At 40.1% G+C, this 26,699-nt stretch overlaps 1 long non-coding RNA gene across 2 annotated transcripts in view; it reads right to left on the bottom strand.

Moving 5' to 3' along the window:
* LOC121499417 overlaps positions 1 to 26,699 on the bottom strand; it is an 82,916-nt gene that overhangs the window by 37,263 nt on the left and 18,954 nt on the right. For both annotated transcript variants that reach the window (XR_005990117.1, XR_005990118.1), the window contains exon 3: positions 18,528 to 18,749. This is a non-coding gene — a long non-coding RNA (uncharacterized LOC121499417). The remainder of the gene's footprint in view (positions 1 to 18,527; positions 18,750 to 26,699) is intronic.

Raw genomic sequence — 26,699 nt, 5'->3', positions numbered from 1 at the left:
CCACATGAATGAGGTTAGGGTTGATGATGGAAGTTTCAAGGCCTACATCATGAGAAATGTTCAAAGGGAGAAAAGAATTTTAGATAAATACATTTTCCAAATTCCACTCAGATACAAAATTAGAGGTCTAAACTAGAAATGTTCTCTGGAGTCCCTTTCAACTCTACTTGGCATGGTTCCCACGGTGTGCCAGACATTATGCTGCCTCTCGATCAGTCACAATGTGCTCACCTATAGCTGGTTCCCTCATGGCATGGCAGAAAGAGCCAAGGGCTTGGAATCAAGCAAAATAGGGTCACACTACAGCTCAGCTGGACTTATGACGGCTGGGTGAGTCCTCTGCTGCCTGGCCCTAGTTTTATGATCTCTGAAATGAGACAGAAGGACCAGATGATGTTTATAATCCTTCTGGTTCTAAGAGCTTACAATTTTATGACAATGAGGCTATGTGGAGGGATCTATAATGCTCTGGAGGCAGAAGTGGCCTATGTAAGAAGTACAGTCCTCAGGAAGCAGTAGGAACCATGTTGATGAGTTACAGTGGCATTTGGTCAGGGCTTGGGCTCCATGTGCTTCCAAATTATCCACTTATCTACCATCCAGAGGACTATGTCTTCCCCTAGACTCCATCTCTGAGGCTAAGACATGGTCTCTGGAGTGAGATGCCTCCTGGAAGAGCTTCTATCTCTCTCGACCTCATTCTTTCCTGGATCTCACAGCACCCCAAAGATCTGGGTTTCAACAACTCTCTCTCTCTCCACAAATGAGACCACAGGGCCACTTTTTCTAGCAGCCCAGCAGATAGAAAAAAATAACAATACAAGCAATAAAAGGAATTTTTATACAGAAATGAATTTTGAGGCTACAATGTAAAGTCCTTTTAGCAGGAGCCACAATTCTCTTAAATAATCATTCCCATAATTGGCTACTTGTGGGGACAACTAATTGTGCATGTAATCATTTGCCTGTACAACTCAGCACCAACTAATAATTAAAGACAGAGCTGTCCTTGCTAAATTTGGCTCCAGAAATAATAGTAATATTTCCAAGTGTCCAATGTCTCCCTGCCAAGGCACTCTAAGCCCCGTTCAAACAAGTTTGCTGTTTTTTTTAAACATCTTGGAAAGGGAAGACCTGCATCCTTGCCCAAAGCCAACACACACTCAGAGAAGAATGCTTCTGGAATAATCTTCTGCTTGCACTTTTTCTACCAGCATATGCTGATTGTATATTAAGTATCTTCTACATACTGGGTGAGACCCTTCCCTGAAATAGCATCTTCTTGCTCATCTCAGCCCTTCTCTTTGTATACCCCCTCAGAGAAGGGCAGGAAAAATCACTGGCCTTTGCAAAAGGCACACCTATGTAACTTCCTCCAGGTCACAGATAGGTCCTGACAAAGCACCTCCCACCCACAGCATCTCCCTCACCCCTGACTAGCACATGGCCACCATGTTTGAGAGTCTCTGTCATCCTCCATCTGGAAGCTCCCAGCAGCCTCTTAGCACCAATTCAGTGCTTGTGCCTCTTCAGCCCAACCTCCTGCGACAAGAAAGCAAGCAGTAGTCTTAAATTCAAAGGCAGATCAAGTTATCTCTATATGGTGGCTTGAACTGCGTCCCCAAAAAAAGATATGCCCATGTCCTAATCCCCAATACCTGTGAATGGAACATTTTTTGGAAATAAAGATCTTTACAGATGTAATTAAGGATCCTAAGATGAGATCGTCCTGGATATCAGATGGGCTACAATCTGGTGACCGCTGGCCTCATTAGAGAAAGAACGGGAAGATGACACACAAGCTCAGAGAAGACAGCCATGTGAAGACAGAGGCACCTGGGGAGTAATGAGGCCCAAGCCAAGGAACACACAGAGCCACCGGAGACTGGGAGAGGCAAGGGAGGATCCTCCCCTTGAGCTTTCAGAGAGCAGAGACCAGCTAACAACTTGATTTAGGACCCTGGCCTCCAGAACTGTGAGAGAATAAATTTCTGTTGTCTTAAGCTGTGAAGTTTGTGGTGATTTTTTTTTTGTGACAGCCCCAGCAAACAAATATATGCAACTTAGCATCTTTTCATGGCTTCCTTTCCCACTTGGAATAAATTCCAACCTTCTTGCCTGGCCCCTGACACCACAACAGCCCCATCTCAATTTATGCCTCACTGCCACCCACCCCGTGGCCACACCACTCATGACCCTGGCCTTTTTTCTCTGTGTGGGACACACCAAGCTCGTGCTTGAGGGTGTTTGCATGTGTGGCCCTCTAGCTCACAGGACCAAGAGCATCAACAACCCCCTTCCCCGAGCTACTCTACCTCCTCCTTTAGGCTTCGGTTCAAATGTTCCTCCGCAAGGAAGGAGGTTACCTTGGGGGTTACCCTGAGTTAGAGAGAGAGAGAGAGAGAGAGAAATAGATAGCTAATCTCCTCCTGGTGCTGTTTCCCTGGAGAAGTGCCCTCTCCCCATGAGACATTGTCAAGATTTAATAAGATAATTCACATGGACTGGAGGGTTTCATGAAGGCAAAGGGGCCACATTTCCTCTCTCCTTTCTATATCTGCTTCTTTAAGGATACTGTGTGGAATGAAGGATGCCTCAATATATTCTCTATCTATAATCAAAAGCCCTCTAGGAACAAATACGTATTGAGTGGTGTGTAGAGAGCCCCCATTTGTATCCAAAACAAGAGTTGTTTCTACACCTCCAGCGAAGACTATAAAAGAGAAGTAGAAGCAACAATACTAACAAAGGTGAGAGCCAGAGGGAGTGCTGGCAATATGGGTACTGCTGATGGTATAGTAGAGACCAGGCACCATGTCTTACTGACTAGGAATATCCCACTCAAGAGTGGCGGGATGCAAGGTTTCATCTAGGAAACCCCTCTCCTCTAGGTTCCTATGGCTAAACAGGAGACACTAAGCACCAAGCCCCTTGGGGTCATAGTGCTAAATAAGACAGTGTCCCTGCCCTGGAAGAGCTAAGTTGATCTGTGGACAATACAGGCACAGAGACCATTACAGTCAATATAGACATGTTCTCTCATAGGGGAGTCCCAGATGACGAAGAATTCAGAGACGGAGCCCTGCTAATCCTACTAATGTTAAGCCTATCTCCACGCTCCCTACCCTATCACCTTCCAAAATCCCCTTCCCAACCCCAAACAAGCCAGACCTGAATCTCACATAAGGCTTGGGGATTTCATCATAGAAAGTTATGAAGTCCTTGAAGAGTTTTAACCTGAAGGAAGGAGGACCTGACTGGATTTTCACTATGTAATTATTATAATACCCTTTACAGCCCTTGATAATATGCCTAACCCCTGGCCTTTCCACATAATCTGTTCCCCCTCACCTTCCTTTTAAGCCATTTAGACCTTCCCTCCACCCCTTGAAAGAACCATGCTTCCTTCTGCCACAGAACCTTTGCTTCTTCCATTTCCTTTTCCTCATCTAAATCATTTGTCCCAGATAAATGCCAGGAACCTGGTTTATAGGCATTAACACCACAGAACCTCATATGTGAAAATATTTAATTTACATTCTTACAATAAACACTGTCTATGTAGTGCCATATTGAGTTTAAATTTCATCAAAACCAAAAAAAAAAAAGAAAAGAAAAAATATTTCATCAAAACCCTTAAGGTTTGGTAAAAGGACATAATGTTTTAAGACCAGGGCTGGCAAACGTTTTTTGTAAAAGGAGTCAAATAGTACATATTTTCAGCTTTGAGGTGATATTATTTCTATAGTTACTATTCAAATCTGCCTTTGTAGTGTTAAATGGTAATGGGCAATATAGATATAACTGGGCATGGCTATGCTCCAGTAAAACTTCATAAAAACAAGCAGTAGGCCAGATTTAGCAAGTGGGCCAGAGTCTGCTGACCCCTGTTTTAGAATAAAAACCTTTAAACATCTAATGGTAGTCAATCTTAGTTTTTGTCTCTAATTCAAGCTAGCTATCAAATCAGTAAATTGGCAAACAGTTGCAGGACAAGGGTACAAATGTATGTCAGCAGCTATGGTCTGAATTGAGAGCTCTAAGAAGAAAGTTTTGAAAGCAAAAACTTGCAAGAAGAAGGTTTTTCTCCACATTAAAAGTTAATATTTTAAATGATTTTCCCCTTAAATAAATAGGTGATCTTTTGAACCAACTAATCCTTAACAAATTAGAATCTTTACACCAAACTGAACTGAGTGAGCATCTGTGTTCCTACAGCCATGTCCCTTCACCCTGAACCTCTTTAAAGATCCATTGATTACTGCCAAGCCTCCATTGGTGGGATTAATTAATTTATGAACCTGTCATTACAATTCATTGATTAAAATGTCCCTCCTTAAAGATTTAATTATGCCCAAAGATAAAAGATCTGCTAATTATTGTCCTTTATCTAATTGAAGTTTTGTATTACAAATAAAGTTCAAAGGTTTAAGACAGTTGCCCTTTCAAACAGTTGGGCAAAGATGAGAATTTAATTAGAGGCAAGACACCATTTTCTCTGATCTATTCTAATGGGAGAAAGACATCATTCTGGCCAAGATGTCTGGTCGGGGTAGGAAGACCTGGAGAATCTGTCAACTTTCTTGGTCACTTAAGGTTTTCAGCAAACAGCTCTAGTCACATGAGTTGTGGAAACACTTGGCTGCTGGCACACATGGAGATCTTCATTGTGTTAGGAGCAGGAATTTTGCCAACCCAAACTATACTATGCATTTAATTTTTCTTATAAATACTGATGCATGAAAAAGTCTCCAAAGGTTTGTTTTCTTCCTAAGATATTCTGAAAAGGAAACCAAATTTGTTCAGTAAGCAAACCACTGAGAGGCAAGGAAGCCTGCTGCAAGCACCCTAAAAGTCAGGCAGGTCTGGGTTCAAATCCAGAAGGAGGATTAGTGGAGGGCCCTGCTTCCCCTCTTTTTCTGCCCACACAAGTCACTTGGATTGATGGGGGCTCGTCGACCCTGCTGGGTGACTGGGTAGAGTCGTCTCCTGAAAGGAAGCAAGCTCTGGGAATTCACATTCACTTCTTTCCCTCCCCCTCTCCCAGTTCTTTTTCCTCTCTTTCTCTTCCCCTCTTTCATTTTCTCTCTGATCTCATATTAATGTGGGGCAGCAAACTGCTCTTTAATCCCTAATCTTCTCTTGAGTGGTCTCTCTGAAAACCTTAACTCATGAAGAACAGAAGATATCTACAAGCCCTGTTGGCCACAAATCTACAATCATATTTCTCATTCAGCTTTAAAGAACTGAAGGTAGTAGTTCACCTTCATCTCTCTGACTCTTGTGTCTATCAAAGTAGTTCTGAATCTGTGAGAACAAGAAAATAGTTATTTTTTGACCTGCTGAGAATTCCCAAACAGCTGTGTTACTTTGGATATTTTGCTTAATCTCTCTGAATTCCAGATTCAAGGGTCAAAGTGGAGATAGAATACTTCTTTCATAGGGTCAATGGAAGAATTACAATGGATTTAAGCCACTTAAAAAAGTAACAGGCACCTAATAAGTGCTCAATACATAATTATTATTAATAGCATGTTCCATAAACTAGGGAAACAAAAAAGAACAGTGTAAGGTCCCTGATCTCAAGAAGTTCACAGTGTTATTTCCATATGCAGAATGTTTTCATACTGATAATCCCACCAAGTCTGCCCCTTAAGGGCAAGTGATATTGAAGCTCCAAACAGTTCACATTTCACATCTCTTTCTTTTAAAATAGAATTTATCTGTGCTATGGTGTCCCTCCACCCCATTTCCTAAGGCTGGAATGGAGTGCAGGCTCTGGGAAAGAAATACCCCTCTGCATTCAATGGAGAACTCACTGGGTATCAAGTCACAAAGGTAGGTTTTTGTCTAGGGAAGTGGAGGGAGAGGAGTGGATGAAGAAAAGAGCTAAAGCCCATTCAAACTGTATAAAAATGTTAATATATTCAGGAGAAAGTGAGCTGGATGGGGTGTAGGGGCATGAGTATCTATCCTTTGAAGTCATTCCCAAAAGGAAAAAAAAGAGAGAGAGAAGACTGGACGAGAATCTGATATATGCAGCACTTTTAAACTGCCACAAGACTGTCATGTGGCAGGGACCAAATAATTCTGTTATGATAACATTCAGACATTATTGTAACTGGAACTGACTTTCAGTGAGCTCTTATTATGCACTCTACATTTCTTGTCTTGTTTAATACTTCTAACAACTGTTTGAGGCATGTACTCTTTTATTGTACACATTTTACACAAGGAAAGTAAGGACCAGAGAGGTTAAGCCTTTTACTAAAAGTTACAGAGCTGGTAGATAGAGAGGCCAGGGCTCTATCTGACTCCAGGACCCCATGTCCTAAAGCAGATTCTAGATCATTTTGTGGAAAAATATTTTATGATAGGTACTTAATCAGCTCATCAGTGGTTCTCTGACATAGTGAATTCTTAGTCACTGTCCAATAGAGAGGCTGGACCACCCAAGGGGTGAGATAGTTACAAATGGCACCAAATAAAGTCAGGTTGGGGTTTTCTAAAACTGTAACCAAGTTCTCTTCCCACCCTAAGAGTCCATGACTCTAAGAGCATTCCTCATTTTTTTTCTCCCCAGAAAAACATAGGAGTTCACTGTTAGAGGTACAGTGCAAGGAATATAATCCCCCCAAAGGAAAACAATAGCAAGAGTATCATATCAATCATTAGGCAAGGAGACTGAATACTCTCACACAGAAGAATACTACTCAGCCATCACAGATAATGCTGTAGACACATGAAAAGTTACCTTCAACATTAAGAGGAAAATTTATGATACAAAATAGAGTATTATATACGTATGCATTTTTATATGTATTTATACATTCACACACATATAGGAAGGAAGATGAAGAAAGAGAAGGAAGTGAGGAGGAGAGAGGAAGACTATCAAGTTTACCATAGTGATTTATTCCTAAGGAACAGAGTATTGGGAGGTTGCCTATCTACTTTTATTATCTACATTTTCTGATTTTCTATAATTACCATGGATTTATTTACTAAGAAGGGGGAAAAACCCTTAGGTTTCAAACTAGGTGATTTCTTATTCCAAGGACACAAAACAAGCCAGATTTGGAGTCTATTTTACTTAGTTTGACCACTTAGCCACCATAGCTTCTGCCACGTGATTTATTCTTCATGTTTTGCAAGCCAGGCTGTGGACACATTTGCTTCACTGGTGACCGATGCCCAGGACACCTTCATCAGCCAGTCTGACAGTCATGCTGGCTCCCGCACCTTGCCTTGCACTTGCCTACATGGTGCCCATCTTCCTGAGAACAGCTACCCAAATGATTCCTCTGGGTCTTTCTATCCCATGAACCTTGAGAGTGGGCACTGCTCCAATCTCCACTCTTCAAAGACGGCAGGAGTCAGGGCTCAGACACCTCTCCGCAAATCCAATCCTCTGCATGTGGGACCCCTTCCCTCAGATCTTCCAGAATCCTGCTGTCTGTAAGCCCCCTCAGGAGCAGCCTGAGAGACAGTATCTTCAGCCTTTCTGCTCCACCAGGTCAAACCTTTCCCAATTAGGATCCTTGCTGCTAGCCCAAGGATTGGGCTCCTGCCTCCTCCTTCTTTGTTCTTGTCCTGGCCTTGCCTTTTGTTTGCATCTGTTTACTTTGGTTTTGAAAGTTTTTTTTAACTCTGAACATAACCCTACCACACCTAAAAGATATGGAAAAGCTTCTACTGTTTACCTACAATGGGATCTTTGAGAGTAAAAATATAACTAAGTCATGAATGGAGAAACTCCAGGCAACATTAAGAATTAGGACAGCACTGTGGGGTAAGTTGGAAAGAAAGGCCCCTCTCAAGGCAACACAAGGCCAACCAGGCAGGCTAACTCGTGTGAACTTGCTCCAGCCACCTGGGCTGTTGGTCAGAGTGGGTACATGGTTCCAGCTGTCCTCAAATTTATGGTTACTCCCAGGGCTGCTCTTCTGCAGCACTAGGAAGCAACAATAATGTTCTGACCATGGGGGTGCTTGGGTGGCTCAGTCAGTTAAGTGTCTGCTTTTGAGGAGGTCATGATCCCAGGGCCCTGGGTTCGAGCCCAATGTTGGGCTCCCTGCTAAGCAAGGAGTCTGCTTCTCCCTCTCCCTCTATTGCTCCCCCTGCTTGTGCACATGCATGCCTCCCTCTCCCTCTCTTTCAGTCAAATAAATAAATAAAATCTTAAAAAAGAAAAAAGAACGTTCTGACCAGAGAGCATCGTTGTACCCAATTCTGAAAGGTTACAAAAGCCTGTCTACTGGCATCTGTTCACAAAGCTCTTCCCTCCCCGCATGTGGTGCTGCCTACACTACGTCTCCACACTAGCCAGGCAGAAGCCCTCTATAGCAGAGACAGGACCCACCCTCATCCCCTGAATATAGGCAAAGACACCCCGGGAGAGCAGTGGCTGTATAGTACTTTGTGCTGCCCTGCAGTCTGTCTTTCTGGAAGCTTCTTGACTTCAAACAAAGATCAATGCCTAGAGAGTCTTCCCTATCAGCATCCCACAACTTCTGGAAGCATAGCAGATGTGCCTGGGCTGTATCACATCACAAAATTGTCACATGTGTTGCGTCTATTTTTTTTTTACCTATAAGAAAACAACTTGATAGTTGTTATGAGCCTAAGAAACGGCCTTATTAATGACATCAAGCTATTGAGCAGCACTCACCAACTGTCGATTTACACTATGTAATGGAATGTGAAGCTCGATTTCCTTGTGTCACATGTATAACGATTAAATTATCAGCAGATGGAAAGTCGTTCTGAGCTATAACAAGGTCCTATAAGGTGCTAATTAACTTGGCACCTTTCTAAAAAAGAATTCTGTCACACTTTGATAGGAAATGTTGCCACTTGGGGATACTTATTGGGACCTTAGTACATTTAGGACTTAGGTGCTTAGGACTTATCTAGGAGAATTTTTTCTTCTTTATGGTTAGTTCTTGAGAGGTACAGTAATATCATAAACATATGGATTCTCCCATTTGGGTCCACAATCCATACTGCAGCAAATCCTTTTTGATTCTGCAAGAAGGAAATCACCTTCTTTCAATGATACAGTACTTACTAACAATTAGTGAGAGAGTCAAAAATTGCACCCCAGCAAACATGACAAGTCTCCAGAAACTTTCAGCTCCCTACAACCTTGCCAGGTGGGAATTCAGGAATACTATGTGGTCACTCCACAGACTTGACTTCTCTCCTTTTCATGATTTTAGAATTTGCCAAATTCTTTTAATCAGCAGATTGAGGTGGAGGCCAAGATCACAAAGTTCTCAGGCTTTGCAAGTCATCATTTCTCAGTCTGCAATGACTAAGTAGTGAATCTCAACTACCACAGTTTGCTCTTCTCCCACTCAAAATAATCTGCATAATACTTAAAATTATTGTAAAAATTTTTAATGTGATCACTGCATTGTAGTTATATTTTTACAATGTGCCTTTACCATTTTTGAAATATATATAGTGAAATATTCATAGATAAAATGACGAGATGTCTTGGACTTGTCCCTGAATAATCCAATAGGGAGGAGAAAGGAGAAGATATAGCTCAAAGAAGATCGTCCATAAATTGGCAATTGTTGAAGCTGGGTTCAGAGTACATGGGATTTCATTATACTGTTATTGCTTTTACTGCATGTTTGAAGTTTTCCATAATGAAAAGTTGAAATAAATTAATCAATTCCCAACAAAGTGAGAGAGAGAGACAGGGAAAGGTGATTAAGAATTGATTATGATGCTTTGGATAAAGATTAATGGAATCAGTTTAGGGTGATTTCTTTTATAGTCAAAATTGTTCCACGTTGTATCTCAGAAAAGAATATTATGCATATAAGACTCAACTTGGGAAAAAAAAAAAAGACTCAACTTGGGGCAATCTAAACTCATTTGAACAAAGTAACCCAAGATTTTATCTCTGATGAGGACTGACCAAAGATACTCTGAAATAGTCAAATGGTACCTACTGTTTGTGGATCTCACATGTTCAGGCAAACTGGTAAAAGAACAGCAGGGAAAGGTGTGTGTGCTAACCTGAAGTGAACAGTCACTGCAGGCCAGTATGGGCACAAGTGTCACCCATAGAGAAAAGCAAACAACATGAGCAAGAGAGGGACTCATGGTGATAACCTGATAATAACCTGGCTTTGGATCATCTTGCATCCCAGCTTGCAAACACAAGAGAGAGAAGAGAAAGGTCACAACTTCCCGATGAGGCAAGTGTATACTAACATTCTAATGTTGTAGGTGGAGAAACTGGGGTCCAGAAAAGTGAAATTTTTTCCCAGACCCACAAAGTTAATGAGAAATAGAGCTCCCTTTGTTCCTCACCCCACTCTTTCTACATCATGACTCACAGAGCCACCAATTCTAAGGATGAAAGGAAGAGAACAGTCTTTCCAGGCATTTCCAAATACAGGGACAGAAACTTCTGTTCATGAAATCAGCTTAAAATGAGCCCAACTCTTATACACCATAAACAGAAGCTGGAGTAGGTATGGTGAATTACTGTGTTTAAAACTATTCCTACATTTGAATATGACTGAAAGGGTTCAGCAGAAAAAAATAGTTGGCCTCCTTCTGAACTAAAGTTTGCGAGAAGAATCCATCTAGTAAGTGATGGAGGTTATGAAACTCAGCGTTTATTGAAATAAGCTCTTTCATTGTTAATTGCTGACTCATCCTGAAGGAGAAGTGAGAACTGGAAGACCATGGTGCTCATCTCATTGTGTCTTGAGCCAAGCCAGGATTGTTTCTTACTGTAAAAGGAGAAGCTTGAGATATTCTACCTTCAAAATGAAACAGATATCTGGGGGAAGAACAAGATGTTTCTACAAGTCATTTATTGAGGAACAGAAGAGTAACACATCTTCCTCCACAAAACCAAAGAGTCCAGTATTCCTGAATAAATTCTATGGAAAACAGGTTAAACAAGATAATATATGAAGCTATATGCTATATTCTCCTTTGAAAGAATAATAGAAGCTTATTAAAGGCTCTGATAAATCCTAAACTATACTATTGAATGCAGAGTATTCCATCCAATGCATGAAATATCCAAATATATTCTGTTGTAGAGCCATTTTTCACAACACTTATTAGTATCCCATGAAACTACAATTCCTGGAGACATTTTTCATAAAAGACAAGGGTATGTTGGTGGGACACCTAAATAGTTATCTACAGAATCTACTTTGTAGACAAAAATAAATTAATTAAATAAATCAGGAATGGGTACTAAGCTCCTTAGCCACAGATATTCTATCCAAGTAGACCTATAACCCAAAGTCAAGTTATAATTCAAGTTAATTTCATAAAAGGCAATAAGTAGTATTTAGACCAAGTGGTAAACTTAGACATGTACTCAGAAAAGTATGGGCTTGATTCTGCTATAGTATTCAGAAACAACTACTTGGAGGAAACAGAATTTGAAACTGAGTATTAAAGAATAGGTAAATCTAGATAGTAGGGGAGAGGAGGAAGAGACAAAGACTCGCTTCAAGCAAAGAGAATAATATGCTCAACCTGTGTATGGCTTTACTATCACTGAGCAAGCCATGTAGAGGATGCATTTTAATTAATGAATGTATTAAGTCTGGCATTTTTTGTAAAATGGCAGAATTCAGGTGAAAACCATTCTGTTACTCATAAGCAATTATAGAGAAACATCTTATTTTTCAGCCATTCTAAATAAACAAGAGCATATAGTAAATGTGATTGATTTCCCTCAAGTTCTGTGAGTGTGTGCTAATAGATTAAATTGAACTTCTGATTAAAGGTAGTTTCTTCTGTTACTTCTGCTGTATCTATCACACTTATAACTTCATCCAGAAGGCTCTTAAGTGATTCCTATGAGCTAGAATTTTCCCAACTCATTACTGCTTTGTGAATTTTACTCAGAAGGCCACAGTTTTGTGGGTGCTGTTTCCAATTAATTTTGGCCACTCCATAGCAGTATTTTTCCAAGAGAAGAGCCTGGGCCAATCACAATGCCCACTGTATAGTTATTTTGCAGAGATATTTTCCTTATAAATTGTCTCCACAAGCCTTTATCTGTATGTTCCTTCTGCCTGGAAAATATAATTCACCTCAGCTGCCATTCCCATTTTACCTAATAAATTCATATTCATCTATTATGACTCAGCTCAGACATTATATATATTCTAAAAAATCCTCTGTACTTGTAGACAATAGAAATCTATCTTAAACTAACTTAGTAGGGAAAAGGTGGAGGAAGAAAGCAATTCATTGGGTCATATAACAAGATGTACAGGCCTAATTCCTAGCTGCAGGCATGGTTGGATCCAGGAGCTTGGATAATATTAGGTTTTGTCATTCCCTCCTTCTCATGGATCTGCTTTCCTCAACTGTCTTGTTTCATTCTTAAGCATATGTCCCCACAGTTCCACACAGTGACAGTGTCACTGTAACAGGACAGGAGCACTCTAAAATTTATGGGTGTATTTTGATTTTAATACAGACAAATTTCAATTACCTTATATTGAAGGGGGATAGGAGTATATCTCTTCAGTTGTCTTACTATATGTTCCATTCATAGGCAAACTTTCTCCAAATGATAGGAAAGATGACCAGCTGCCACTCCAAATTTATAACCATCAGATTAGCAACCCTGACAAAATAAATCTCTACCAATGGCTAGGTTGGAAAATTCCAAGGGGAAACATTTATTTGTCTGAGTCACATGCCCGGGGCTGCTGAGTTAGTCCCACTTGGAACAGCATTTATTCCTCCCTAGAAAGAAGGCTATTACCTGCAGGGAGAGAGACAAACAAAAGCTGTCTTTGATGCCCATCCTGAGCCACCTCGCCCAGTACACAGCATCTCTCCCCAGCTCTCAGTGATCCTGTACAGACCTCTCCTGGTGCAGCTAACACATGACATTGCTGTTGGCTGTTATATCCAGTGCTAAATGGTCATGTTCCACATATTCATAGAACTAATGCATGAATGCATAAATCCCACCTCATGAAGTGCTGCCAGGCAGAGGTATCAGTAACTTCAGTGAAAGAGGGTGACTGCCCTGCTATAAACAAGATCTGAGTCTGACAAAGAGATGGAGAAAGGGTGCTGTTGCTGGATATTTTGAGTGTGAGAATGAAGGAGTCTCCACTGGTGCAAACCTTCTCTTCACAGCAACCTACATGCAGATGACTCTGCAGCGTGGGAGCCACTTGCCTTACCTTAACCAAATCATGTCATAGATATGCTTTCTACTTTCCCCCAAAGATTAAAAATATAACTACCCTATAACCAGCAATCACCCTACTGGGTATTTATCCAAAGAATACAAAAACATTAATTTGAAGGGATACATGCACCCCAATGTTTATAGCAGCATTATCAACAATAGCCAAACTATGGAAGCAGCCCAACTGTCCCTTGACAGATGAATGGATAAAAAAGACACACACACACACACAGAGGAATATTATTCAGCCATAAAAAGAATGAAATCTTGCCATTTGCAACAACATGGATGGAGCTAGAGAATACAATGCTAAGTGAAATAAGTCAGTCAGAGACAGACAAATGCCATATGATCTCACACATATGTGGATTTTAAGAAACAAAGCAAATCAGCAAAGGAAAAAATGAGAGAGAGAAACCAAAAAACAGACTCTTAACTCTAGAGAACAAATTGATGGTTACCAGAGGGGAAGAGGGTGAGGAGAATGGGTGAGATGGGTGATGGGGATTAAGGAATACACTCATGATGAGGAAAATAAAATAATTTAAAAGATGCTTTCCTACTGTCCATGAAACTGCATTAATACATATCCAACGATGTATATAAATTCAAAGTTTAGAAAACACCATCCCCATAACATTAGGTCCCTCACTTCCGCCATCAGGCAGTGTGTCCGTACCTCACTCTCCACACAACTGCTGGGCAACCTTTTATCACTTCCTTTCATGGGCACACAAATTATCAGCAGGACCTGACACCTTAAATTTCCTTCAGTATAGGCAGCCCCATCTTACAGGTAAGGAAACGGACTCAGAAAGTTCAATTTGGCCATACTTACACAGCGGCTTTCCTTCTGAAGGCTGTTCCTGATTATTCCTGTAAGTCACCATAGTCACTACTATAGTGACTTAAGCATCACTAAAATTGAAGATTACCCACGTAAAAAAGCGGGGCTGTGCAGAAATGTGACAAGGGATTATATCTTTGCTTGCCATATCCTGAGTCTGAAAAGATTCTTGATTCCATGAGCTCCAAGTTTTGCTCATTTGGCTCATTTTAAATGTATATGGCATAATAACACAGAAGGAAAACATCCTAAGAGCAGGACTTTTTGTCTATTTTTTCACTGAGATGTCCCTAGAGCCTATAATAGTACTTGCCGCACAGTAGGTCCTCAAAAAGGTATCTGTTGAATGAATACTTATTGAGCACTGCTTTAAGTATTTTACATGGATGAATGGGTCCTCACAACTGCCTTTTAAGATAAATGCCAGTACCCTAATTTTATAGATTAAAAAACTGAGGCAGAGAGAATTAAAATAGTTTTACATAGTTACTAAGCCTTGGAGGCAGGATTCAAACCCAAGCAGTCTAGATCCAGTGTCCACTTATAACTAGAGAGGAACCACAGATGAAAAATGTACAAGTTATCCACTTCCATGTAACCAAGCACTCCAAAAGTTAATGGCTTAAAACAATCGTTTTATTTTGCTCACAGTTCTGTTGGCCAGAGATTCAGAAAGCGCTCAGCCAGGCAGTTGCCTCTGTTCATGTGGCCTTAGGTGGAATAACTGAGGCTAGAGGGATCTGCTTCCAAGATGGCTTCTTCTTTCCCACACCTGGCATCTTGGCAGGAATGACAGGAAAGTGGAGCACTGCTGGAGCTCCCTCTCTCCACATAGTTTCAAGCTGGTCCACATAAAAGTTAAAAATCCCAGAACAAGAGTTGAAGAGACAGGGAATGTAAACTCTCTTAGCCTGGGTCTGGAAGTTGGCACAGTGTCACTTCCACCATATGCTATTGGCCTAAGCAGACACAGAACCGATCCTTTCAAGGAGACCCTACCTCTCACTGGGAAATATGGTAATAATCTGTGGTCATTTCTAACCCACCAAAATGGAAGTCCAACCTAGTTTATAGATAGTGTCCACTAACTTCACACAGTTGTATTGACACCTCATAGCTCAGAATCATAATGCTACAAGAATACCCTCCAACAACAAAGCATCAAGGGCATCCACATATTAGAAAGCTATTTTGTGACAAGACTTCACATTTCAAAATCTAAAGAAGCATTTTCTGATCTTAACACAAATCTTTGCAACCAAACTTTAATTACTTTGATTGAGAGGAGGGGGTGTCTCTTCAGTCATTTTAATGTGTGTTTTATGTTTCCAGATGCTCTATCCTAGTTTTAGAAGGAAATGTTTCTCATTATCATAAAATTTACATGCTCATACATTTCATTGAAAGTCTTATTCTTTCTAGGTGATAATAAACAATTCAGTAATTTGGAGGAAAAACGTCACAGAAATAATTGTGTAAAGGTACTACAGAAGTCTCCAAAAGAGAGGCAGCATTGTTAAGCAGAAAGTACAAAATTTGGTTCTGCTCCTAAGAAGTCTGCTCAGACTCTGGGAACCTAAATAGAACTGTATGTAAAATAAAAGACTTCTGTGGACAGAATTCTCCACTGTGGCACAAACCTCCTATCTTGCTTCTAGTCCTAATTCTGCCAATAACTCATTCTGTAAGTCTAAACAAAAGGTATTCACCTCTTTGGATTTGATGATGATGACGATAATACTATAAAGAGAGCTGGGTGGCCCCATATTTCCCAAACTTTCCTGCAGTTAGGATACAGCCATGTAATTATTTCTGCCCAGCAGACTATGAGCAGAAGCAACAGTCCCACTTCCAGACCAAGGCAAAGGAGAAGCCAGGCCTATCTAAATTCAAAGCCAAAATTTTTAATTTCTTCCCACTATGATTGCCTTCATTTATTTATCTGGATAATTAGGAGCTTGTTTCAATTGATTTATAAGGCCCTATCAAGGTCTAAAATATTTTGTTGACTGTAATAGCTCTTCTGAACAAATTTGGAATTCTGAAATTGGTATTCAATGTGTCAGAGTTTACATTGACAATAGGTATAAGAGTAATTGGATTTATATTGATTAAAAAGAAATCACATAATTTTTTTCAAAACACATCCATGTTCATTGAGCTTAGGATTTTTCTTTGCTGTTTGTTTGATTGTTTAATTGATGATTATTAAGCACTCAGGTGCTGCAGATTCCAAGGTTTGAATTGAAGGAATCAGATGCAAATGATTCAGATTTGTTTCATCTTTGATCAAAATTCATTGTTCTTTATCGATACAGTTCCTACAGATTCAAACCTAAAATTCATGTGAATGACGTTAGAATGCCCCCAACTCTTGGTTACTCTGAAAATACCTACATTCATCTTTTAGTATTTGTTATGTTAACCAACTTGTTTGAATTTTAAATTGTGTAGTAAGCATGTGACTGTCTCTTGAAAAATTTTGAGTTTTGATCACTCTGTCTCAAAAGGAGAGAACTCCAGTATGGTTTGGAATTCAGAAACATTAGGCCATAAGTGAGGATAGGATGGAAAAAGTAGGATTAATTGAAGTTCTACACATGGAGTAGGTAACTCCACTCCCTCATGTTCAGAACATCCCATTCATTACCTGCGATGAAAACAACCATACAAAAAAAAAGAAAGAAAACAACCATACATATACACACATCACACATGCATGCACATGCGCACGCATGTGTGCATGCACAAACACACACAGCAGCAGCAGTAATAGCCATGAGGACTCTTCCTCTAAAAATACTGCATAAATAGAGAAAAACCAGGGCAGCTAGGATGAGTGTGGATATGGACAGCACTCCACATGCATGCATTAGGAGTTCCAAAGCAGGATGTCCAGATTCTTGCCTACTATTTCAAAAGAAAAACCTGACAGTTGACCATCCTGGCCATCCCAGCATCCCCACTCAGCCTTTCTGAAGCCTCATTCTTATATATGAATGAACAAGAACCACTCTGCCTACAGCTTGCCAGAAAAAGATCAAAATAAATAAAAGAAATGTGATAACAGAGAAAACAGAGATGGTACCCCCTTCCCCCCACCAAAGAAAATCCCTGAACACTACCTTCCAAAACACTGGGAAAATATTTATATCCATAAAACAAGAATGGGATGTCATACAAAAGGAACATCCTAAGAACCATAAAAAGAGTAGAAGAAATCCCTCAGAACTCAGAACAAAATAACAAGTGGAGAAAATCTAGTAGGGAAGCATCTACTGGTATCTATGCTTACAAGTAAATAGGCCAATATTTTGAAAGATAACACACCTGAGTGAACTATTTGTCTCTGGAGAGAGGTACTGAATGATTCATCTTTTATGCTACACATTTCTGTACTATTGTTATAAGTATTTATTAATTTGAATTAAAAATATAACCCTTGCATTAACCTCACTCTCATCAATCAATTTATAAGAGACTATTGCCACACAGACCTCTTAACAAAGCATAGAATATGACAACCCCATAGAATAGACTCCTGTTTCTGTTTATCACATGGTCTTTCTGAGGATCCTGTTAGACTGAATTAATGTGTCAGAGTGGAGCTTCTCGAAATAGATTTTCCCTTTACACTTACTGTACCAGAATTCCCAAAGATGAGACCCTGGAGACTGCATTTTAACAAGTCTCTCAGGTGATTCTATGCACACCAAAGTTACTCAAACCACTGCATCAGAGCCCAGTTCCATCTGAGACAACAGCCAGTACTGCACCAGCAAGGCACTGCCCTCCTCAGGAAGACAGCAGCCTCCCTGGTTAGCATCTGCCAGAGCTTCAGACACAGTTCTGGTGCATAGATCAAATTAATGATTGCTTTGCAGTGTTACCAAATCTAGACTTGCAGACCTTGAACCCTAAAGGTATTGGGGAAATGAGAGATGCTCAAACATGCATCCAATTGGATTTTCCAGATGAAGAGTATAACAAAAACATAATTATGATGTTCTGAGACAGTTATAACTTGAGGTGACCCAAGGTCCTAACCTTGTGGCTAGATGGCTAAATCATGAACTTCCCTTCTCAAGATCAGCCCCATCACCTGACATTCTAACAGAAACAAAACAGGCTTCCATAGCCAACCTAGCCTGGAATCTAAGCTCTTTAGATGCTGAGCTTTTGTTTACTCCTGAATAAATTCAATAAAGTGCAGTAACCATTATAATAAATGTAGATGTCACTAATTACAACACTAGATTTTAAGTGCAACACTAGTGTCTCAAGTGGCCTGTAAAACTGAGTAAAATCACAGCCAATTCAAATTTAATTAAAACTATCAGTTTAATTTAGTTTGCTTTTACAATAAAAACTACACTAACCCATTAACTGCATTTCGAATCTCCCATTACGCAGAACAACCAGCAGCTTGAGGGCCTCCACTTTGGTGAATGGTGCAATGCATTCATTTACCTTGTTATCCAGTGAAGTTTCAGTTGTTCTAGATCCAATAAACGACCAATTTTTGTCTTTGAAAATGAGGCTCTTAGATTCGTTCAGGTAATTCACCATGTGGTTAGAATGGGCTTTTGTCCAGCTTCTTGTGCTTTTGAAAATTCACCCCCAAGGCACCTTCTGAGGACTTGATCATGGTATCTGATCTTGAAGAGAACTTACAGTGGCCAAGAAGGGGTCCTGGGAAACCAAATGAAAGAATATGGGGAATCCAGGCAATCATGACCTGACCCTAGTCCTGTTTCTATGAGTTGAATAGCCTTGGAAAAACTTCCCTTTCCAGAGCCTCCATTTCCTCTTCCTGCAGGAGATCAGAGCAGAGTAGTGCTTTCAAAGATGCTACTTTCATGATCTTTGTCACATCCAGGTATTACCTGTTAACACCTGCAATTCATATATATTGAATACAATGGGTTTTCAAGGTACCATCTGCTTCAGCCTCAACCTGAACAGTAATATTTATGAACTCATGCAGTGTCATGTACCATTTATGCATTTTTTCAACAGAATTAAAGTAAATATATAGTAACTAAAATTATTTAAAATGTTGAGCTAACATCATCCTACATACCCCAGTGGATTATGCATCACATTTGGAGAATATTAGCCTCTCTGACCTCTGAGATCCCTTCCTGCTCCAGGGATTTGCAAGTCTATGAAAAAGAATTTTATCACTTGACTCAGGTGAGCAAATGAACATGCACAAAAATGAACTGCCTACAGGGCTTGTCTGCTTCAGAGCAAGCAGAGAGGGTAGTTTCTGGTAAGAGAGAAGAGCTGATCAGAAACAAAATTCAGAAGGTCATACATTTTATTTTAGGAGAGAAAAGCTTCTAGTAGCTTAGCAAATTTATGACAAACTGTACAATTCAGCCGAATATTGAGGAGGGAAAGATAAACCCTTAGGAAGGAAGAACTAAAGTATAAAGAGAAAGTAGGCCTGTAAAAGGCTTTGCAATCTTTTAACCACACAGAAGAGAGAAGCCTGGGGCTCAGAGGAGCCTGAGAACATCTGTTTGGGCCTAAATGTAGATCTCCCCAGGTACTCTCCACTCTGGGTCATCCTGGCTCAAGGATGCCTCTTATGGTGATGAAAGTATAATGAGAAAAACTGCATGCAAATGAGGTAAGGAATCACGGGAGAAGAATTTCTACACGTGACCTGGCTGAGTCTACTTCATGGGGAGATATGGGAAGGAAGAGAGGGAAATATGCTGCCAAGAATGAGGTCATTAAGAGAAGAATCTGAGATTTATGCAGAAAGGTTGACTTAAGGCTGTTTTATCAAGAATTCAGAGACCTGGCCTGTGGCTTCTCCTGGCAACACTGATTAAGTTAGTGTTGGGATTATCAGGTGCTACAGGTTCATTTTGAGCCACCTCATGGCTGCACGAGTAGAAAGGAAAACGTTCTCTGTCATGGTAACCTGTGTGGTGTGGTATAGAGCAAAGCAGAGCATCATCTAGCATGTGGCTGAGTCAACAATAACCTGTTGACTCTGAATATACAAATGACCTACAGCCAGACTATACATGACAAAAGAACTCCCACCCCCAGGTTCTGTGGTGGTCAGCCCAGGAAGCCAAACCACAGACTGCAGCTCCCAATCCAAGCACATAGGGCTTGGTCAATAACATCTAGCTTCCCTAAATTTTGTCTCCTGATTGACTCAGGACCAACTAAAGAAAGCCAAATATGCTCCAGAAACCAATCACACAGGCTGCCCCAGTTTTACTCCATATCCAGCTTCCCCATGAAAACAGCCTCCAATAAAGGCAGACTTGAACCTTCCCTTGTTTTCCCTATACCGCCTTCCTCTCCTCTGCCTGTTTGGGAGCCTCTACCTAACACCAGTCTAGGTTTCTGCTTGTTTTCATTTGGATGGTCACTGTTTTATTTCTACTGCCATTTGAAACTGCCTAAAATTTGACCAAGGCCTACATCCACCTCACAGTCCACTGGTTTAAGTAGGAGAGAGATTACTTGCCTTTGGTAATATATCCACACATAATTTTTAAATTGTCCTTTCACATACACTTGTGCATGTACACATACACTACTGGAATTGGCCTGAATCATTTATGTATTCACCTGAATTACTGATGTCCTCATTTCAAGTGTGTTAAAGGCTTCCACTCAAATTTACCCTGGTGTGTGTTAAGCCTATATTGGGGCAATTGCTTCAATTTATGTGACACTCAGGGCAGAAACCAAGTGAAGGCAGGACCTTATCAAAAACATGTAAGGACTCTGCTGCTATTGCTCCCCAGAAACTTAATGATTCTGTTTATGCTGGACTCCACATACAAATGATTTTCTGAGACCAAGGATCAGTGAACTGTGACTGTGTATCTGTCCCACTACCTTTTTGGAAATAAAGTTTTATTGGCACACAACCACACCTATTCATTTACTTATTATCTACGTATGCTTTTACCCTATAATGGCAGAGGTGAGTAGTTATAACAGAGATGATATGACCCATACCCATATCCATTCTTATCTGTCCTAATTTGTGCCTAGGAGCCCCCAGAGTCCCTTGCCTGCTAAGATCCGGATGGGTTTGATCAATGGGAAGTACCTGTAGGAAATCAGAGGGTGGAAGGAGAGAGAGGCCAGAGTATTTCTTCCTTGCTTTACCAAATATACAATGATATCTGTGTCTTCCCATGAACATGGGTCCTTCCAGATGGCTTCCCCTCTACATTGCCAGTACTCACCAGGTTCCAATAATGTTTTGGAACCCCCCCATCCTAGGGGTTGAAAGATCTTATTATGGCTAGTCAGTAGGGACCTCACTCACCATCCCTTGTCCATTTTTGTAACCCTGTCCATATCTCAATCCTTTTGTTCCTCCATGATTCAAAAATCATCTGGGAGCAATCCTGCCCATATCTTGGTCAATAAAGCCCCACCATTGAGCCTTCTGGAACTCCATTTGAACCATGTGTCATGCTAGGATCCTGACCATTAGAGCCCTTGTCTGTATATCAATAATTCACTTAATCAACTAGCCTAACCCACTCACTCAGGACGTAAGGTCAAAACACATTCACCCAACACTTGCATGAACACAACATTATATCAGAGAAGAGGCATTTAAAAGCTGACATTTATATTCACAAAAATATCTTTTAATCAGCCTTGCTCACTCCAATTCTGGTAGTTTACTTTAAAGAGAAGCATCTCTTTCTATGAGCAATCAGAGTTTATGTAAGGCCGTCCATCCATACGAGCAGATGAACATCATTATAAGCCTGCTCTCGAGATTGCAATGTTCCCAAATATTATTGCTACGCAGTCAACAGTTATAATGAGTCAGGAGCTCACTGCTCACCAATAAGTGGCACTGGCCTTTTTGTTCTCTTCTGAGTCAATCTCTTTATTGTTTCACTCCTTTGGTAGAGATTGTTTTAATATGTCCCATTTCTGAGCAAATTCTCTCAGCTCATCTTCAAAATTCTGAAATTCCACTTGGGTTCCCACTGGGCTGTGTTTGTTTATAAGGTCACAAAAGGTTTCTTTAAGCTAAATCAAACTGGGTAGCATTGCTGTGCCTGAAGTTTTCTGTAAGCAATATCTGTAGCAAGACGAAATGGGTTTTAAATCATTTGTAAGAGATTGAGTTTCTTGTCCACGCTGACCCTAAGGACATTTGTTGCATTTTTTTTTTTAATGTTGAATGACATAATGGATGTAAAAGTTCTCTGTGAACCATAAAGACCTTTCTAATGTAGGGGATTATGATGATGATCTCAGAGTTTGGGAACATCCTGTCTCCTTGGGTTTATTTTATTCCCCATTTTTCAAGGGTCATCAGATTCTAAAGGGGACCAGAATTCTTTTCCAATATTTACTTTTATATTTGGGATAGAGTAGAACCAAATTGATAATATAATTATTCGCTTATTTATTTACAAAATATTTATTAGATACCTTCTATGTGTCAAGCATTGGCCAGGGTGCTACGGTAAAATGGAGTAAATAACACAGTTCCTGCCCTTCAGGACTTTAACATTTATTTGGTTCTCACTCTGTACCAAGCACAGTGCTAAATACTTCACTCACATTATCTCAATTGGTCTTTATAACTATACTAAGTTAATTACATTATCCACATCTTACAAATAACACATAACAAAAAACAATGTCAATGATGAACATTTATTGACTGCTTACTATGTGTCAAGTAGTGACCTAAATGCTTTACAAGCATCTCAGTTAAGCTTCAAAATCCTCCTCAAAGTATTATATTGTCCCTATTTCCCAACTAACAACTAATATTTATTGACCACTTAATATTAGCAAGTATGACCAAGTACTTAACGTGAATTATCTCATTTAATTCTTTCAAGAACATCATGAAGGAGATACTATTACTCAGGTGCTTAAGGAACATGCCCAAGGTCATATGGTTGGAGTTGGTAGAGCTGACATTCTAACTCAGTTCTTCAGAAAGCCCATGACCTTAACCATGACACTAAACTGGCTCTCAAGAACATATTTTTCCCAGAATAACTGACTCTCAGGGGAAGACAAACAAAAAGATGTCAAGGTACACATCACAGCCAACAATGAAGGAGGATTGTTGAGAAATAAATCTGAAAACAGATGTTGTCTTTATTCATCTTATAGTCTTTTTTGTTATATGATAGCTCCCATCTTTCAAAAGAGACTTCAATTTACCTTAATTTACCCTAGGATTTGCACTGTTAGTAAATATGGCCTCTAAGAAATCACTAGCAGAGAAATACAAAGGGTTTAAAACCTGGTATTCTCCTTAAGTCACTGCTAGTATCAATGCTTTCTAGGTAAGTCTTTATTCTGTAATATTTCAGATTAATTTGAGATTTCCTCCTGAGTATTACTAGAGAGGGGTACAGGAAATATGGAATTTCTGTCAAGTATAATGATATTCTGAAAACTATTCCTCAAAACATACATACGTGTGTATATGTTGCCCCCCTCAACCACACACACAGGAGTTTTTTTGGTAACATTTAGCAAAAACTCTTGCATCCAGCAAGAACTCAATACATGGCTGTAGAACAGAATGAAATGAAACACAATGTAACAGAGCAGAAAAATATAGAATAAAAAGTCATATGTTCAAATGGATGAAATAGCATAGGATATCTACTCATTAAATACAATAGCATTGACTAGAATGGAAGTGAAAGGAAGAAAGGGGAAGGGAAGAAAACTGATGCCTGACATCAGATTGTCTGGGTATATTATCACTTCCTTATATTTGCAGAGTCCAAAAGGAGGCCTTGACTCAATAACTGGTCCCTGTGAGCCATTGCAGCTCAGGCTGGGCTGTAAATCAAAACAGGGCCACTCAACAGTGGAGGAGTCTCCCCTCTCCCGCAGACCCTCGGTTCAGAGCATCCAACACCAGGAATCTTCTTTTTATTTCCAGGTAGGAGAGGAGCTAGGAAATCCTAATTTGCATCTACTTCCCTTTTAACCTCTGCCTTCCTTGGAAGTGAATAGCTCCCATGTTCAGGGTCCTTGCTGATGCTGGGCATGAGACAGATCCAGAACAAAAATCACATATAAAGAATTTTGGCTTTGGGTAGTCTGTCTACAGCCTTCAGAAATCCTATATTGAAGGACCTAGATATTTGCTAAGAGGTTATGCAAATGTGTCTGGCTCTTAGTTGTCTAGTACCCTCAGAGAAGGCACAAGCACTTCCAAAGAGCATTATTCTAATAGCTCCCCTGGGTCAGCTTTGGTGCCAGAATTGTTATTCTCCTAAGAAGGGCTCTATCCTGCATCACCAGGGCATCCTTGGGGATCATGTCCTTAAACAGTAGGCTGCGAGCCTGGATATCAAGAAGGAAGACTGAGCCCAAGAAAGCTGACCTATTTAAAGGTGCTGGCGGGAATGAGGAAGTCTCTGGTGAATTAAGAGAGTCAAAGAGTCTCCACAACAGGACCACAGACATCTCACCAGCTCCCCTCATATAGATGTGTACATATTGGTTCTATTTCTCTGGAGAAGATTGACTAACACACCATTGCTTTGCCCTGTCCCCTATTAATGTATAATATATTAATGTTTCACCTATTAATTCATGCATGTGTATGTGTGTGTATATTCACATTTTTAGAAAGTTTGTATAAACATGGGAAAAATTCTGGAAAGATACACAATAGATACAGCAGTTTCCTCCACCTCCTTCCCATAGTCCCTCAGGGAGTAGGAGGAGTATGTACAGTCTAGTGGAGAAGTTTGTTTTGTTTTGCTTTTTTATAATAATCACTGAAATACACTAAGTGCTTGCTAAATGCTCAGAAACATGCTAGTGTGCTACATATACAATGTCAACTAACATGCATAACAACCCTGCAAAAATGCTCACTCTATTTTGCAGGAGCTCAGACCAAGGCCTTAACAGGGTAAATAATGATCCCAAATATGTAAGACTTGAATGCAGCATAGACACAATTCAATCCCAGGTCTATCTGATCCAAAACTGTGTTCTGTTCATGATGTACTTTCTCCACAAGCAGATGATTTTAATATAAATATACACATTATGTATAAACATATATACACATATGTAGAAAACACATATACATGTGTGCATAAAATACATACATATATGTATATATAAATATATGCATATCATAATTAAAACATACATATATAGATGTATATAGAGAAAACATTTTTTCAATGTACTTATATTACTCCTACATATTTTTTAAGAATAGATTTTAGTATTTACTCCAAAACAATATAAATAAGATCTCGGAAAGGGAAAAAGAAATAAATTCAGTGAGAAATAATCTACTCTTTTACTGTTTGTGTATTTTCCCAAAGAGCAGAGCCTGAGACAAGGACTTGGGTACATGCTGTTTTTGGGGAGGTAACCCAGGGAAAGCCAAGATAAGGAAGTACACTGGGGTTACGGCTGCAGACAACATGGTTTGATTCTGCCAGGATCCCTGAGAAGCTGGGCCATATTCCACTGACTTCTGTCCCCCTTCATGGAAGGTGGTCCCCAGGGGTGTTACCTCTGGGCCGGGAGCAAAAGCTTGAGGTGGGACTCTGCACTTGACGTGTGTCTTACCCAAGGCTGACATACAGGCAGGCAAGGGGATGTGACACAGGATACCAAAGCAATCTGTTACCTGTACCATGTGAAGATTACCTTAAAGGGGGGATATTTTTGGTTTGTTTAGATCATTTTTGTTGCTTAAGCAGTCTTTTTTCTAAGGAATAATATGGAAAGTAGCACAGACTATTCATCTGAGCCAACCTGGACCAGTAATATGTTGGCCTACAGTTCTGAATGGATATGGTTAGGAGAGATGGGGCTCCCAGCCAGCAGACAAAGATGCAGGGGGAAAGGCCATCCACCAGAGAGCCAGGTTTACTTGCAGAGAAGCCTTTCACACACTCATAGTGAACCTCACAAGCTCCCTTGCTCTGCAGTTATGCTTAGAGATAGGAACAACAAGCAGGGAGAGTTTCACGTCAAATTGCATCTGAACTTTCAACTATATTCCTCCTAACAGCTGCCTTGGGTAAGGATCCTGGCAAGTGCTTTTAGATTTTTATTCATGTGCAGACAGGAGAGGAGGTGAGGAAACAATTCAGAGATGAAGAACTCCAAATTATGAGAAGAATGCAAACTGTCAATAATCAAAATAATTCTTCTCTGCATAATCAACACCACATCGGCACAGCTGCTGACAAGGAAACAATAAACTCCGAGTAAAAGTAAAAAATCTCTTTTTTTCATGCTACCTTACAAGGAAAATCTTCACTGGAGCAAGGCTTTGTGAAAGTAGTTCCCAAAGCATGCAATCAACATTTTCTTGAAATTACAGCTGGCATCTTGCATCTAGCAAATGTCTTTCTCTTCCATGTTATTATTTATTTATACCTTGTAGAGATGCTTTAACACTCAATTGCTAAGCCATTTGATTGACAATTGATTGTGTACTGCCCAATGGCACACCTCATGTTGGAAGGTTGAGATTATGTATTTACATGTATGTCAATGTTGTATGTGATCTAGATTGTGTGACACTTGGCCAGTGCTACAGAGAAGTTATGCAGGAGTCTCAACCTTCCCACACATTTCATGGTGTGGTATCAGTTGTTTTGTAGA

Source organism: Vulpes lagopus, chromosome 10 (assembly GCF_018345385.1).
Source record: "Vulpes lagopus strain Blue_001 chromosome 10, ASM1834538v1, whole genome shotgun sequence".
Classification (NCBI taxonomy): domain Eukaryota; kingdom Metazoa; phylum Chordata; class Mammalia; order Carnivora; family Canidae; genus Vulpes; species Vulpes lagopus.
Note: the sequence above shows the minus strand (reverse complement) of the source record. Positions and strands in the feature narration are given on the sequence as shown.